This window comes from Bubalus kerabau, unplaced genomic scaffold (genome assembly GCF_029407905.1).
Source record: "Bubalus kerabau isolate K-KA32 ecotype Philippines breed swamp buffalo unplaced genomic scaffold, PCC_UOA_SB_1v2 scaffold_25, whole genome shotgun sequence".
NCBI lineage: Eukaryota > Metazoa > Chordata > Mammalia > Artiodactyla > Bovidae > Bubalus > Bubalus kerabau.
The window spans coordinates 986,419-1,004,685 of record NW_026577879.1 but is presented as its reverse complement, the minus strand read 5'-3'; positions in this window follow the sequence as shown (position 1 = coordinate 1,004,685).

The window sequence follows — 18,267 nt, the reverse complement described above, 5'->3', positions numbered from 1 at the left end:
TGGTGATCCAGTGATTTACAGGTGCTGATCAACTGGCTGACAGTTGCTAATGAAGCGGCTGACAGGTGTTGATCAACATGCTGACAGGTGCTAATCAAGCAGCTGATTGGTGCTGATCAAGCTGCTGACAGGTGCTGATCAAGCTGCTGAAAGGTGCTGATTAAGCGGCTGACAGGTGCTAATCAACTGGCTCACAGGTGCTAATCAAGCGGCTGATAGGCGCTGATCAAGCGGCTAACAGGTGCTGATCAACTGGCTGAGAAGTGTTAATTAAGCAGCTGATAGGCGCTGATCAAGCGGCTAACAGGTGCTGATAAAGTCGTTGACAGATGCTGATCTAGCGGTTGATGATAGCTGATCTAGCGGCTGATTATCGCTGATCAAGCGAGTGACAGTACTTCTCAATCGGATGTCAGGCACATATGGCACGGCTGAGTAGGCACTGATTGCGGGGCTGAGTAGGCACAGATCATGCAGCTGAGGCGATGATCGCATGGCTCAGGAAATACTGAGAGTGAAGCTAATTAGGTGTTGATCAAGTGGTGTATAAGTTCTTGTCAAGTGGCTGACAGGTGCTGATCGCCCTGCTCAATAGGCGCTGATGCAGGGGGTGATTAGGCGCTGATCAAGCACCTGACAGTCTCTGATCAAGCGGCTGACAGACTATGATAACGTGGCTGTGTAGGGGCTGATTCGCGGCTGAGTAGGCGCTGATAGCCCAGCTGAGAAGGCAATGATCAAGCAGCTGACGGGCACTGATGAAGCCGCTTATAGGTGCTGATCAAGCAGCTGACAGGTGCTGATCAACTGGCTGACAGGAGCTAATGAAGCGGCTGACAGGTGTTGATCAACATGCTGACAGGTGCTAATCAAGCAGCTGATAGGTGCTGATAAAGATGCTGACAGGTGCTGATCAAGCGGCTGACAGGTGCTGATCAACTGGCTGACAGCTTCTGATCAAGCAGCTGAGTAGGCGCTGATCGTGCAGCTGATAATGTGATCATCAAGCAGCTAACAGGCGCTGATCCACTGTATTACAGGTGCTGATCATCTGGCTGAGAGTTGCTGATCAACTAGCTGACAGGTGCTAATCAAGCAGCTTATAGGCGCTGTTCATGGTGCTGACAGGTGCTGATCAACTGGCTGACGGGTACTGATCAAGCGGCTGAGTAGGCGCTGACCATGCAGCTGATTATGTGATGATCAAGCGGCTAACAGGCGCTGATCAAGCGGCTGACAGGTGATGATAAAGTGGTTGACAGGTGCTGATCAAGCGGCTGATAGTCGTTGATCAAGTGGCTGTCAGGCGTAGATCGCATGGCTGTGTAGGCGCTGGTCATGGGGCTGAGTAGGCACAGATCAAGAGGCTGAGGTTATGATCGCGCGGCTGAGTAAATGATCATCGCGTGGCTGATTAGGTGCTGATCAAGAGGCTGACACGCGTTTATCAAGCTGCTGACAGGTGCTGATCAAGTGGCTGACAGGTAGTTGTCAAGCGGCTGACAAGCACTGTTCGGGCGACTGTGTAGGCACTGACTGCGGGGCTCAGTACGCACAGATCAACTGGCTGAAAGATGCTATTCGCGCGGCTGAGACGGTGCATTTCAAATGGCTGAGTGGAAAGTGGTCATGCGCTGATCAAGCTGCTGACAGGTGCTTAACAAGCGGCTGACAATTGATGATCAACTGGCTGACAGGGGCTAATCAAGCCACTGAGAGGCACTGATCAAGCGGCTGACAGGTGCTGATCAACCGGCTGAGGGTCACTGATCACGTGGCTGAGTAGGATCTGATCATGCAGCAAAGTGGTCGCTGATCAAGCAGTTGACAGGTGCTGATATAGTGGCTGACAAGTGCTGATAAAGTGGCTGACAGGTACTGATCAAGCGGTTGAGTAGGCGCTGATCGCACAGCTGATTAGGCGATGATAAAGCGGCTGACAGGTGCTGATTAAGCGGCTGACAGGTGCTGATAAAGTCGTTGACAGATGTTGATCTAGCAGCTGATAATCGCTGATCAAGAGGCTGACAGCGCTGATTAAGTGGCTGAAAGGTGCTGATAAAGTAGTTGGCAGATGCTGATCTAGCGGTTGATGATCACTGATCTAGCGGCTGATGATCGCTGATCGAGCGGCTGACAGTACTTCGCATTCGGCTGTCAGGCACATATTGCACGACTGATTAGGCCCTGATCGCGGGGCTCAGTAGGCAAAGATCATGCGGCTGAGGCGATGATCACATGGCTCAGTAAATACTGATAGTGAATCTAATTAGGTGTTGATCAAGTGGTTTATACGTGCTTGTCAAGCAGCTGACAGGTGCTGATTGTGCCGCTAAATAGGCCGTGATTGAGGGGGTGATTAGGCGCTGATCAAGAGTCTGACAGTCTCTGATCAAGCGGCAGGCAGACTATGATCACTAGGCTGTGTAGGGGCTGATTCACGGCTCCGTAGGCATTGATCGCGCAGCTGAGAAGGCACTGATCAAGCGGGTGAAAGGCACTGATGAAGCGGCTGGCAGGCGCTGTTTAAGCGGCTTACAGGTGCTGATCAAGCAGCTGACAGGTGTTGATCAACTGTCTGACAAGTGCTAATCCAGCGGCTGACAGTGGCAGATCAACTGGCTGAGAGTTGCTAATGAAGCGGCTGAAGGTGTTGATCAACATGCTGACAGGTGCTAATCAAGCAGCTGATAGGTGTTGATAAGGCTGCTGACAGTTGCTGATCAAGCTGCTGACATGTGCTGATTAAGCGGCTGACAGGTGCTAATCACATGTATGACAGGTGCTAATCACGTGGCTGATAGGCGCTGATCAAGCGGCTAACAGGTGCTGATCAACTGGCTGAGAAGTGTTAATTAAGCAGCTGATAGGCGCTGATCAAGCTGTGGAAACGTGCTGATCAAGTGGCTGACAAGTGCTGATCCAGTGGCTTACAGGTGGTGATCAACTGGTTAAGAGGTGCTGATCAACTGGCTGACAGGTACTTCTCAATCGGCTGACAGGCACTGATTGGGCGGCTGAGTAGGCGCTGATTGCGGGGCTCAGTAGGAGCAGATCAACTGGCTGAGAGATGCAATTCTCGCGGCTGGGTAGGCACTCTTCAACCTGCTGACAGGTGCTGATCAAGCGGATGACCGACTCTGATAAAGAGGCTGACAGACTCTGACCACGCGACTGTGGAGGGGCTGATTCGTGGCTGAGTAGGCGCTGATCGCGCAGCTGAGAAGGCAATGATCAAACAGCTGGCAGGCACTGATGAAGCCGCAGGCAGGCGCTGTTTAAGCAGCTGACAGGTGTTGATCAACTGGCTGACAGGTGCTAATCCAGCGGCTGACAGTTGCTGATCAACTGGCTGACAGGTGCTAATGAAGCGGCTGACAGGTGATGATCAACATGCTGACAGGTGCTAATCAAGCAGCTGATAGGTGCTGATAAAGCTGCGGACAGGTGCTGATCAAGAGGCTGACAGGTGCTGATCAACTGACTGTCAGGTTCTGATTAAGCGGCTGAGTAGGAGCTTATCGTGCAGCTGATAACGCGATGATCAAGCGTCTAAAAGGCGCTGACCCAGTGCTTACAGTTGCTGATCAACTGGCTGAGAGGTGCTGATAAACTGGCTGAAAGGTGCTATTCAAGCAGCTGATAGGCGCTGATCAAGCGGCTAACAGGTGCTGATCAACTGGCTGAGAAGTGTTAATTAAGCAGCTGATAGGTGCTGATCAAGCTGCTGAAAGTTGCTTATCAAGCGGCTGACAGGTGCTGATCCAGTGGCTTACAGGTGCTGATCAAGAGGCTGACAGGTGCCGATCAACTGGCTGACAGGTTCTGATCAAGCGGCTGAGTAGGCGCTGATTGTGCAGCTGATAAGGTGATGATCAAGCGGCTAACAGGCGCGGATCCAGTGGCTTACAGGTGCTGATCAACTGGCTGAGAGGTGCTGATCAACTGGCTAACAGGTGCTAATCAAGCAGCTGATAGGCGCTGATCAAGCTGCTTACAGGTGCTGATCAACTGGCTGACTGGTACTGATCAAGCGCCTGAGTAGGCACTGATCATGCAGCTGATTACGCAATGATAAAGCGGCTAACAGGCGCTGATGAAGCGGCTGACAGGCACAGATGAAGTGTTTGACCAGGCGCTGAATGACCAGCAGAGCAGGAAATGATCAATCGGCTGACAGACGCTGATCAACAGGCTGAGGGTCACGGATCACGTGGCTGAGTAGGATCTGATCACGCAGCAAAGTGGTCGCTGATGAAGTAGTTGACAGGTGCTGATAAAGTGTCTGACAGGTACTGATCAAGCGGTTGAGAAGGCGCTGATCGCACAGCTGATTAGGCGATGATAAAGTGGCTGACAGGCGCTGATCAAGCTGCTGACAGGTGCTGATAGTCGTTGACAGATGTTGATCTAGCGGCTGATAATCACTGATCAAGCAGCTGACAGGCGCTGATCAAGCGGCTGACAGGTGCTGGTCAACTGCTGACAGGTGCTAATCAAGCGGCTGATAGGCGCTCATCAAGCGGCTCACAGGTGCTGATCAAGCGGCTGATAGGCGCTGATCAAGCGTCTGAAAGGTGCTGATCAAGCGGCTGACAGGTGCTGATCCAGTGATTTACAGGTGCTGATCAACTGGCTGACAGTTGCTAATGAAGCGGCTGACAGCCGCTGATCATCTGGCTGAAACTTGCTAATGAAGTGGCTGACAGGTGTTGATCAACATGCTGACAGGTGCTAATCAAGCAGCTGATAGGTGCTGATAAAGCTCCTGACAGGTGCTGATTAGTGGGCTGACAGGTGCTGATCAACTGACTGTCAGGTTCTGATTAAGCGGCTGAGTAGGAGCTTATCGTGCAGCTGATAACGCGATGATCAAGCGTCTAAAAGGCGCTGACCCAGTGCTTACAGTTGCTGATCAACTGGCTGAGAGGTGCTGATAAACTGGCTGAAAGGTGCTATTCAAGCAGCTGATAGGCGCTGATCAAGCGGCTAACAGGTGCTGATCAACTGGCTGAGAAGTGTTAATTAAGCAGCTGATAGGTGCTGATCAAGCTGCTGAAAGTTGCTTATCAAGCGGCTGACAGGTGCTGATCCAGTGGCTTACAGGTGCTGATCAAGAGGCTGACAGGTGCCGATCAACTGGCTGACAGGTTCTGATCAAGCGGCTGAGTAGGCGCTGATTGTGCAGCTGATAAGGTGATGATCAAGCGGCTAACAGGCGCGGATCCAGTGGCTTACAGGTGCTGATCAACTGGCTGAGAGGTGCTGATCAACTGGCTAACAGGCGCTGATCAAGCTGCTTACAGGTGCTGATCAACTGGCTGACTGGTACTGATCAAGCGCCTGAGTAGGCACTGATCATGCAGCTGATTACGCAATGATAAAGCGGCTAACAGGCGCTGATGAAGCGGCTGACAGGCACAGATGAAGTGTTTGACCAGGCGCTGAATGACCAGCAGAGCAGGAAATGATCAATCGGCTGACAGACGCTGATCAACAGGCTGAGGGTCACGGATCACGTGGCTGAGTAGGATCTGATCACGCAGCAAAGTGGTCGCTGATGAAGTAGTTGACAGGTGCTGATAAAATGTCTGACAGGTACTGATCAAGCGGTTGAGAAGGCGCTGATCGCACAGCTGATTAGGCGATGATAAAGTGGCTGACAGGCGCTGATCAAGCTGCTGACAGGTGCTGATAGTCGTTGACAGATGTTGATCTAGCGGATGATAATCACTGATCAAGTGGCTGACAGGCGCTGATCAAGCGGCTGACAGGTGCTGATAGTCGTTGACAGATGTTGATCTAGCGGCTGATAATCACTGATCAAGCAGCTGACAGGCGCTGATCAAGCGGCTGACAGGTGCTGGTCAAATGCTGACAGGTGCTAATCAAGCGGCTGATAGGCGCTCATCAAGCGGCTCACAGGTGCTGATCAAGCGGCTGATAGGCGCTGATCAAGCGTCTGAAAGGTGCTGATCAAGCGGCTGACAGGTGGTGATCCAGTGATTTACAGGTGCTGATCAACTGGCTGACAGTTGCTAATGAAGCGGCTGACAGCCGCTGATCATCTGGCTGACACTTGCTAATGAAGTGGCTGACAGGTGTTGATCAACATGCTGACAGGTGCTAATCAAGCAGCTGATAGGTGCTGATAAAGCTCCTGACAGGTGCTGATTAGTGGGCTGACAGGTGCTGATCAACTGACTGTCAGGTTCTGATTAAGCGGCTGAGTAGGAGCTTATCGTGCAGCTGATAACGCGATGATCAAGCGTCTAAAAGGCGCTGACCCAGTGCTTACAGTTGCTGATCAACTGGCTGAGAGGTGCTGATAAACTGGCTGAAAGGTGCTATTCAAGCAGCTGATAGGCGCTGATCAAGCGGCTAACAGGTGCTGATCAACTGGCTGAGAAGTGTTAATTAAGCAGCTGATAGGTGCTGATCAAGCTGCTGAAAGTTGCTTATCAAGCGGCTGACAGGTGCTGATCCAGTGGCTTACAGGTGCTGATCAACTGGCTTAGAGGTGCTGATCAACTGGCTGACAGGTACTTCTCAAGCGGCTGATAGGCGATCATCAAGCGGCTGACAGGTGCTGATCAAGTGGCTGATAGGCGCTGATCAAGGAGCTGACAGGTGCTGATCAACTGGGTGATAGGTACTATTCAAGTGGCTGATAGGTCCTGATCAAGCTTCTGACAGGTGCTTGTCAAGCGGCTGAGAGGCACTTATCGCGCGGCTGCGGAGGCGCTATTCAATCAGCTCTGTGGGCAGTGGTCAAGTGGCTGACAGGCATTGATGAAGTGGTTGACCAGGCGCTGAATGACCAGCAGAGCAGAAAATGATCAAGCGGCTGACAGGCGCTGATCAACCGGCTGAGGGTCACTGATCATGTGGCTGAGTAGGATCGATCACGCAGCAAAGTGGTCGCTGATCAAGCTGCTGACAGGTGCTGATATAGTGGCTGACAGGTGGTGATATAGTGGCTGACAGGTACTGATCAAGCGGTTGAGTAGGCACTGATCGTGCAGCTGATTAGGCGATGATAAAGCGGCTGACAGGCGCTGATCAAGCGGCTGATAGGTGCTGATAAAGTCGTTGACAGATGTTGATCTAGCGGCTGATAATCGCTGATCAAGCGGCTGAAATTACTTCTCAATCGGCTGTCAGGTACATATCGCACAGCTGAGTAGGCACTGATCGAGGGGCTGAGTAGGCACAGATCATGCGGCTGAGGCGATGATCGCATGGCTCAGTAAATACTGATAGCGAAGCTAATTAGGTGTTGATCAAGTGGTGTATAGGCCCTTGTCAAGCGGCTCACAGGCGCTGATCGCGCCGCTCAATAGGCGCTGATGGAGAGGGTGATTAGGCGCTGATCAAGCGTATGACAGCCTCTGATCAAGCGGCTGACAGCCTCTGATCAAGCGGCTGTGTAGGGTGTGATTCACGGCTGAGTAGGCATTGATCGCGCAGCTGAGAAGGCACTGATCAAGCGGCTGGCAGCCCTTGTTTAAGCGGCTTACAGGTGCTGATCAAGCAGCTGACAGGTGCTGATCAACTGGCTGACAGGTTCTGATCAAGAGTCTGAGTAGGCGCTGATCGTGCAGCTGATAAGGCGATGATCAAGCAGCTGACAGGTGCTGGTCAACTGCTGACAGGTGCTAATCAAGCGGAAGATAGACGCTCATCACGCGGCTGACAGGTGCTGATCAAGCGGCTGATAGGCGCTGATCAAGCGCCTGAAACGTGATGATCAAGCGGCTGACAGGTGCTGAATCAGTGGCTTACAGGTGGTGATAAACTGGCTGAGAGGTCCTGATCAACTGGCTGACAGGTACTTCTCAAGCGGCTGGCAGGAACTGATCGCGCGGCTGAGTAGGCGCTGATTGCGGGCCTCAGTAGGCGCAGATCAACTGGCTGAGTGATGCAATTCGCGCGGCTGAGTAGGCACTCTTCAACCCGCTGACAGGTGCTGATCAAGCGGATGACGGACTCTGATAAAGAGGCTGACACACTATGATCACGCGGCTGTGGAGGGGCTGATTCGCGGCTAAGTAGGCGCTGATTGCGGAGCTGAGAAGGCAATGATCAACAGCTGACAGGCACTGATGAAGCGGCTGGCAGGCGCTGTTTAAGCGGCTTACAGGTGCTGATCAAGCAGCTGACAGATGCTGATCAACTGGCTGACAGGTGCTAATCCATCAGCTGACAGTTGTTGATTAACAGGCTGACAGGTGCTAATGAAGCAGCTGATAGGTTCTGATAAAGCTGCTGACAGGTGCTGATCAAGCGGCTGACAGGTGCCGATCAAGTGGCTGACAGGTTCTGATCAAGAGTCTGAGTAGGCGCTGATCGTGCAGGTGATAAGGCGATGATCAAGCGGCTAACAGGCACTGACCCAGTGGATTACAGGTGCTGGTCAACTGGCTGAGAGGTGCTGATCAACTGGCTGACAGTTGCTAATGAAGCGACTGACAGCTGCTGATCAACTGGCTGACAGTTGCTAATGAAGCGGCTGACAGGTGTTGATCAACATGCTGACAGGTGCTAATCAAGCAGCTGATTGGTGCTGATCAAGCTGCTGACAGGTGCTGATCAAGCTGCTGAAAGTTGCTGATCAAGCGGCTGACAGTTGCTGATCCAGCGGCTTACAGGTGCTGATCAACTGGCTGACAGGTACTTCTCAAGCGGCTGACAGGCACGGACCGGGGGGCTGAGTAGGCGTTCATTGCGGGGCTCAGTAGGCGCAGATCAACTGGCTGAAAGATGCTATTCGCGCGGCTGAGTAGTCACTCTTCAAACTGCAGACAGTTGCTGATCAAGCGGATGACTGACTCTGATAAAGAGGCTGACACACTATGATCACGTGGCTGTGGAGGGGCTGATTCGCAGCTGAGTAGGCCCTGATCACGCAGCTGAGAAGGCAATTATCCAGCAGCTGACAGGCACTGATGAAGCGGCTGGCAGGTGCTGTTTAATCGGCTTACAGGTGCTGATCAAGCAGCTGACAGGTGCTGGTCAACTGGCTGAAAGGTGCTAATCCAGCAGCTGACAGTTGTTGATTAACAGGCTGACAGGTGCTAATAAAGCAGCTGATAGGTTCTGATAAAGCTGCTGACAGGTGCTGATCAAGCGGCTGACAGGTGCCGATCAAGTGTCTGACAGGTTCTGATCAAGAGTCTGAGTAGGCGCTGATCGTGCAGGTGATAAGGCGATGATCAAGCGGCTAACAGGCGCTGACCCAGTGGATTACAGGTGCTGGTCAACTGGCTGAGAGGTGCTGATCAACTGGCTGACAGTTGCTAATGAAGCACTGACAGCTGCTGATCAACTGGCTGACAGTTGCTAATGAAGCGGCTGACAGGTGTTGATCAACATGCTGACAGGTGCTAATCAAGCAGCTGATTGGTGCTGATCAAGCTGCTGACAGGTGCTGATCAAGCTGCTGAAAGGTGCTGATTAAGCGGCTGACAGGTGCTAATCAACTGGCTCACAGGTGCTAATCAAGCGGCTGATAGGCGCTGATCAAGCGGCTAACAGGTGCTGATAAAGTCGTTGACAGATGCTGATCTAGCGGTTGATGATCGCTGATCTAGCGGCTGATTATCACTGATCAAGCGAGTGACAGTACTTCTCAATCAGATGTCAGGCACATATGGCACGGCTGAGTAGGCACTGATCGCGGGGCTGAGTAGGCACAGATCATGCGGCTGAGGCGATGATCGCATGGCTCAGTAAATACTGATAGCGAAGCTAATTAGGTGTTGATCAAGTGGTGTATAGGCCCTTGTCAAGCGGCTCACAGGCGCTGATCGCGCCGCTCAATAGGCGCTGATGGAGAGGGTGATTAGGCGCTGATCAAGCGTATGACAGCCTCTGATCAAGCGGCTGACAGCCTCTGATCAAGCGGCTGTGTAGGGTGTGATTCACGGCTGAGTAGGCATTGATCGCGCAGCTGAGAAGGCACTGATCAAGCGGCTGGCAGCCCTTGTTTAAGCGGCTTACAGGTGCTGATCAAGCAGCTGACAGGTGCTGATCAACTGGCTGACAGGTTCTGATCAAGAGTCTGAGTAGGCGCTGATCGTGCAGCTGATAAGGCGATGATCAAGCAGCTGACAGGTGCTGGTCAACTGCTGACAGGTGCTAATCAAGCGGAAGATAGACGCTCATCACGCGGCTGACAGGTGCTGATCAAGCGGCTGATAGGCGCTGATCAAGCGCCTGAAACGTGATGATCAAGCGGCTGACAGGTGCTGAATCAGTGGCTTACAGGTGGTGATAAACTGGCTGAGAGGTCCTGATCAACTGGCTGACAGGTACTTCTCAAGCGGCTGACAGGAACTGATCGCGCAGCTGAGTAGGCGCTGATTGCGGGCCTCAGTAGGCGCAGATCAACTGGCTGAGTGATGCAATTCGCGCGGCTGAGTAGGCACTCTTCAACCCGCTGACAGGTGCTGATCAAGCGGATGACCGACTCTGATAAAGAGGCTGACACACTATGATCACGCGGCTGTGGAGGGGCTGATTCGCGGCTAAGTAGGCGCTGATTGCGGAGCTGAGAAGGCAATGATCAACAGCTGACAGGCACTGATGAAGCGGCTGGCAGGCGCTGTTTAAGCGGCTTACAGGTGCTGATCAAGCAGCTGACAGATGCTGATCAACTGGCTGACAGGTGCTAATCCATCAGCTGACAGTTGTTGATTAACAGGCTGACAGGTGCTAATGAAGCAGCTGATAGGTTCTGATAAAGCTGCTGACAGGTGCTGATCAAGCGGCTGACAGGTGCCGATCAAGTGGCTGACAGGTTCTGATCAAGAGTCTGAGTAGGCGCTGATCGTGCAGGTGATAAGGCGATGATCAAGCGGCTAACAGGCACTGACCCAGTGGATTACAGGTGCTGGTCAACTGGCTGAGAGGTGCTGATCAACTGGCTGACAGTTGCTAATGAAGCGACTGACAGCTGCTGATCAACTGGCTGACAGTTGCTAATGAAGCGGCTGACAGGTGTTGATCAACATGCTGACAGGTGCTAATCAAGCAGCTGATTGGTGCTGATCAAGCTGCTGACAGGTGCTGATCAAGCTGCTGAAAGTTGCTGATCAAGCGGCTGACAGGTGCTGATCCAGCGGCTTACAGGTGCTGATCAACTGGCTGACAGGTACTTCTCAAGCGGCTGACAGGCACGGACCGGGGGGCTGAGTAGGCGTTCATTGCGGGGCTCAGTAGGCGCAGATCAACTGGCTGAAAGATGCTATTCGCGCGGCTGAGTAGTCACTCTTCAAACTGCAGACAGTTGCTGATCAAGCGGATGACTGACTCTGATAAAGAGGCTGACACACTATGATCACGTGGCTGTGGAGGGGCTGATTCGCAGCTGAGTAGGCCCTGATCACGCAGCTGAGAAGGCAATTATCCAGCAGCTGACAGGCACTGATGAAGCGGCTGGCAGGTGCTGTTTAATCGGCTTACAGGTGCTGATCAAGCAGCTGACAGGTGCTGGTCAACTGGCTGACAGGTGCTAATCCAGCAGCTGACAGTTGTTGATTAACAGGCTGACAGGTGCTAATGAAGCAGCTGATAGGTGCTGATAAAGCTGCTGACAGGTGCTGATCAAGCGGCTGATAGGCGCTGATCAAGCTGCTTACAGGTGCTGATCAACTGGCTGACTGGTACTGATCAAGCGCCTGAGTAGGCACTGATCATGCAGCTGATTACGCAATGATAAAGCGGCTAACAGGCGCTGATGAAGCGGCTGACAGGCACAGATGAAGTGTTTGACCAGGCGCTGAATGACCAGCAGAGCAGGAAATGATCAATCGGCTGACAGACGCTGATCAACAGGCTGAGGGTCACGGATCACGTGGCTGAGTAGGATCTGATCACGCAGCAAAGTGGTCGCTGATGAAGTAGTTGACAGGTGCTGATAAAGTGTCTGACAGGTACTGATCAAGCGGTTGAGAAGGCGCTGATCGCACAGCTGATTAGGCGATGATAAAGTGGCTGACAGGCGCTGATCAAGCTGCTGACAGGTGCTGATAGTCGTTGACAGATGTTGATCTAGCGGCTGATAATCACTGATCAAGCAGCTGACAGGCGCTGATCAAGCGGCTGACAGGTGCTGGTCAACTGCTGACAGGTGCTAATCAAGCGGCTGATAGGCGCTCATCAAGCGGCTCACAGGTGCTGATCAAGCGGCTGATAGGCGCTGATCAAGCGTCTGAAAGGTGCTGATCAAGCGGCTGACAGGTGCTGATCCAGTGATTTACAGGTGCTGATCAACTGGCTGACAGTTGCTAATGAAGCGGCTGACAGCCGCTGATCATCTGGCTGAAACTTGCTAATGAAGTGGCTGACAGGTGTTGATCAACATGCTGACAGGTGCTAATCAAGCAGCTGATAGGTGCTGATAAAGCTCCTGACAGGTGCTGATTAGTGGGCTGACAGGTGCTGATCAACTGACTGTCAGGTTCTGATTAAGCGGCTGAGTAGGAGCTTATCGTGCAGCTGATAACGCGATGATCAAGCGTCTAAAAGGCGCTGACCCAGTGCTTACAGTTGCTGATCAACTGGCTGAGAGGTGCTGATAAACTGGCTGAAAGGTGCTATTCAAGCAGCTGATAGGCGCTGATCAAGCGGCTAACAGGTGCTGATCAACTGGCTGAGAAGTGTTAATTAAGCAGCTGATAGGTGCTGATCAAGCTGCTGAAAGTTGCTTATCAAGCGGCTGACAGGTGCTGATCCAGTGGCTTACAGGTGCTGATCAAGAGGCTGACAGGTGCCGATCAACTGGCTGACAGGTTCTGATCAAGCGGCTGAGTAGGCGCTGATTGTGCAGCTGATAAGGTGATGATCAAGCGGCTAACAGGCGCGGATCCAGTGGCTTACAGGTGCTGATCAACTGGCTGAGAGGTGCTGATCAACTGGCTAACAGGTGCTAATCAAGCAGCTGATAGGCGCTGATCAAGCTGCTTACAGGTGCTGATCAACTGGCTGACTGGTACTGATCAAGCGCCTGAGTAGGCACTGATCATGCAGCTGATTACGCAATGATAAAGCGGCTAACAGGCGCTGATGAAGCGGCTGACAGGCACAGATGAAGTGTTTGACCAGGCGCTGAATGACCAGCAGAGCCGGAAATGATCAATCGGCTGACAGACGCTGATCAACAGGCTGAGGGTCACGGATCACGTGGCTGAGTAGGATCTGATCACGCAGCAAAGTGGTCGCTGATGAAGTAGTTGACAGGTGCTGATAAAATGTCTGACAGGTACTGATCAAGCGGTTGAGAAGGCGCTGATCGCACAGCTGATTAGGCGATGATAAAGTGGCTGACAGGCGCTGATCAAGCTGCTGACAGGTGCTGATAGTCGTTGACAGATGTTGATCTAGCGGATGATAATCACTGATCAAGTGGCTGACAGGCGCTGATCAAGCGGCTGACAGGTGCTGATAGTCGTTGACAGATGTTGATCTAGCGGCTGATAATCACTGATCAAGCAGCTGACAGGCGCTGATCAAGCGGCTGACAGGTGCTGGTCAAATGCTGACAGGTGCTAATCAAGCGGCTGATAGGCGCTCATCAAGCGGCTCACAGGTGCTGATCAAGCGGCTGATAGGCGCTGATCAAGCGTCTGAAAGGTGCTGATCAAGCGGCTGACAGGTGGTGATCCAGTGATTTACAGGTGCTGATCAACTGGCTGACAGTTGCTAATGAAGCGGCTGACAGCCGCTGATCATCTGGCTGACACTTGCTAATGAAGTGGCTGACAGGTGTTGATCAACATGCTGACAGGTGCTAATCAAGCAGCTGATAGGTGCTGATAAAGCTCCTGACAGGTGCTGATTAGTGGGCTGACAGGTGCTGATCAACTGACTGTCAGGTTCTGATTAAGCGGCTGAGTAGGAGCTTATCGTGCAGCTGATAACGCGATGATCAAGCGTCTAAAAGGCGCTGACCCAGTGCTTACAGTTGCTGATCAACTGGCTGAGAGGTGCTGATAAACTGGCTGAAAGGTGCTATTCAAGCAGCTGATAGGCGCTGATCAAGCGGCTAACAGGTGCTGATCAACTGGCTGAGAAGTGTTAATTAAGCAGCTGATAGGTGCTGATCAAGCTGCTGAAAGTTGCTTATCAAGCGGCTGACAGGTGCTGATCCAGTGGCTTACAGGTGCTGATCAACTGGCTTAGAGGTGCTGATCAACTGGCTGACAGGTACTTCTCAAGCGGCTGATAGGCGATCATCAAGCGGCTGACAGGTGCTGATCAAGTGGCTGATAGGCGCTGATCAAGGAGCTGACAGGTGCTGATCAACTGGGTGATAGGTACTATTCAAGTGGCTGATAGGTCCTGATCAAGCTTCTGACAGGTGCTTGTCAAGCGGCTGAGAGGCACTTATCGCGCGGCTGCGGAGGCGCTATTCAATCAGCTCTGTGGGCAGTGGTCAAGTGGCTGACAGGCATTGATGAAGTGGTTGACCAGGCGCTGAATGACCAGCAGAGCAGAAAATGATCAAGCGGCTGACAGGCGCTGATCAACCGGCTGAGGGTCACTGATCATGTGGCTGAGTAGGATCGATCACGCAGCAAAGTGGTCGCTGATCAAGCTGCTGACAGGTGCTGATATAGTGGCTGACAGGTGGTGATATAGTGGCTGACAGGTACTGATCAAGCGGTTGAGTAGGCACTGATCGTGCAGCTGATTAGGCGATGATAAAGCGGCTGACAGGCGCTGATCAAGCGGCTGATAGGTGCTGATAAAGTCGTTGACAGATGTTGATCTAGCGGCTGATAATCGCTGATCAAGCGGCTGAAATTACTTCTCAATCGGCTGTCAGGTACATATCGCACAGCTGAGTAGGCACTGATCGAGGGGCTGAGTAGGCACAGATCATGCGGCTGAGGCGATGATCGCATGGCTCAGTAAATACTGATAGCGAAGCTAATTAGGTGTTGATCAAGTGGTGTATAGGCCCTTGTCAAGCGGCTCACAGGCGCTGATCGCGCCGCTCAATAGGCGCTGATGGAGAGGGTGATTAGGCGCTGATCAAGCGTATGACAGCCTCTGATCAAGCGGCTGACAGCCTCTGATCAAGCGGCTGTGTAGGGTGTGATTCACGGCTGAGTAGGCATTGATCGCGCAGCTGAGAAGGCACTGATCAAGCGGCTGGCAGCCCTTGTTTAAGCGGCTTACAGGTGCTGATCAAGCAGCTGACAGGTGCTGATCAACTGGCTGACAGGTTCTGATCAAGAGTCTGAGTAGGCGCTGATCGTGCAGCTGATAAGGCGATGATCAAGCAGCTGACAGGTGCTGGTCAACTGCTGACAGGTGCTAATCAAGCGGAAGATAGACGCTCATCACGCGGCTGACAGGTGCTGATCAAGCGGCTGATAGGCGCTGATCAAGCGCCTGAAACGTGATGATCAAGCGGCTGACAGGTGCTGAATCAGTGGCTTACAGGTGGTGATAAACTGGCTGAGAGGTCCTGATCAACTGGCTGACAGGTACTTCTCAAGCGGCTGGCAGGAACTGATCGCGCGGCTGAGTAGGCGCTGATTGCGGGCCTCAGTAGGCGCAGATCAACTGGCTGAGTGATGCAATTCGCGCGGCTGAGTAGGCACTCTTCAACCCGCTGACAGGTGCTGATCAAGCGGATGACGGACTCTGATAAAGAGGCTGACACACTATGATCACGCGGCTGTGGAGGGGCTGATTCGCGGCTAAGTAGGCGCTGATTGCGGAGCTGAGAAGGCAATGATCAACAGCTGACAGGCACTGATGAAGCGGCTGGCAGGCGCTGTTTAAGCGGCTTACAGGTGCTGATCAAGCAGCTGACAGATGCTGATCAACTGGCTGACAGGTGCTAATCCATCAGCTGACAGTTGTTGATTAACAGGCTGACAGGTGCTAATGAAGCAGCTGATAGGTTCTGATAAAGCTGCTGACAGGTGCTGATCAAGCGGCTGACAGGTGCCGATCAAGTGGCTGACAGGTTCTGATCAAGAGTCTGAGTAGGCGCTGATCGTGCAGGTGATAAGGCGATGATCAAGCGGCTAACAGGCACTGACCCAGTGGATTACAGGTGCTGGTCAACTGGCTGAGAGGTGCTGATCAACTGGCTGACAGTTGCTAATGAAGCGACTGACAGCTGCTGATCAACTGGCTGACAGTTGCTAATGAAGCGGCTGACAGGTGTTGATCAACATGCTGACAGGTGCTAATCAAGCAGCTGATTGGTGCTGATCAAGCTGCTGACAGGTGCTGATCAAGCTGCTGAAAGTTGCTGATCAAGCGGCTGACAGTTGCTGATCCAGCGGCTTACAGGTGCTGATCAACTGGCTGACAGGTACTTCTCAAGCGGCTGACAGGCACGGACCGGGGGGCTGAGTAGGCGTTCATTGCGGGGCTCAGTAGGCGCAGATCAACTGGCTGAAAGATGCTATTCGCGCGGCTGAGTAGTCACTCTTCAAACTGCAGACAGTTGCTGATCAAGCGGATGACTGACTCTGATAAAGAGGCTGACACACTATGATCACGTGGCTGTGGAGGGGCTGATTCGCAGCTGAGTAGGCCCTGATCACGCAGCTGAGAAGGCAATTATCCAGCAGCTGACAGGCACTGATGAAGCGGCTGGCAGGTGCTGTTTAATCGGCTTACAGGTGCTGATCAAGCAGCTGACAGGTGCTGGTCAACTGGCTGAAAGGTGCTAATCCAGCAGCTGACAGTTGTTGATTAACAGGCTGACAGGTGCTAATAAAGCAGCTGATAGGTTCTGATAAAGCTGCTGACAGGTGCTGATCAAGCGGCTGACAGGTGCCGATCAAGTGTCTGACAGGTTCTGATCAAGAGTCTGAGTAGGCGCTGATCGTGCAGGTGATAAGGCGATGATCAAGCGGCTAACAGGCGCTGACCCAGTGGATTACAGGTGCTGGTCAACTGGCTGAGAGGTGCTGATCAACTGGCTGACAGTTGCTAATGAAGCACTGACAGCTGCTGATCAACTGGCTGACAGTTGCTAATGAAGCGGCTGACAGGTGTTGATCAACATGCTGACAGGTGCTAATCAAGCAGCTGATTGGTGCTGATCAAGCTGCTGACAGGTGCTGATCAAGCTGCTGAAAGGTGCTGATTAAGCGGCTGACAGGTGCTAATCAACTGGCTCACAGGTGCTAATCAAGCGGCTGATAGGCGCTGATCAAGCGGCTAACAGGTGCTGATAAAGTCGTTGACAGATGCTGATCTAGCGGTTGATGATCGCTGATCTAGCGGCTGATTATCACTGATCAAGCGAGTGACAGTACTTCTCAATCAGATGTCAGGCACATATGGCACGGCTGAGTAGGCACTGATCGCGGGGCTGAGTAGGCACAGATCATGCGGCTGAGGCGATGATCGCATGGCTCAGTAAATACTGATAGCGAAGCTAATTAGGTGTTGATCAAGTGGTGTATAGGCCCTTGTCAAGCGGCTCACAGGCGCTGATCGCGCCGCTCAATAGGCGCTGATGGAGAGGGTGATTAGGCGCTGATCAAGCGTATGACAGCCTCTGATCAAGCGGCTGACAGCCTCTGATCAAGCGGCTGTGTAGGGTGTGATTCACGGCTGAGTAGGCATTGATCGCGCAGCTGAGAAGGCACTGATCAAGCGGCTGGCAGCCCTTGTTTAAGCGGCTTACAGGTGCTGATCAAGCAGCTGACAGGTGCTGATCAACTGGCTGACAGGTTCTGATCAAGAGTCTGAGTAGGCGCTGATCGTGCAGCTGATAAGGCGATGATCAAGCAGCTGACAGGTGCTGGTCAACTGCTGACAGGTGCTAATCAAGCGGAAGATAGACGCTCATCACGCGGCTGACAGGTGCTGATCAAGCGGCTGATAGGCGCTGATCAAGCGCCTGAAACGTGATGATCAAGCGGCTGACAGGTGCTGAATCAGTGGCTTACAGGTGGTGATAAACTGGCTGAGAGGTCCTGATCAACTGGCTGACAGGTACTTCTCAAGCGGCTGACAGGAACTGATCGCGCAGCTGAGTAGGCGCTGATTGCGGGCCTCAGTAGGCGCAGATCAACTGGCTGAGTGATGCAATTCGCGCGGCTGAGTAGGCACTCTTCAACCCGCTGACAGGTGCTGATCAAGCGGATGACCGACTCTGATAAAGAGGCTGACACACTATGATCACGCGGCTGTGGAGGGGCTGATTCGCGGCTAAGTAGGCGCTGATTGCGGAGCTGAGAAGGCAATGATCAACAGCTGACAGGCACTGATGAAGCGGCTGGC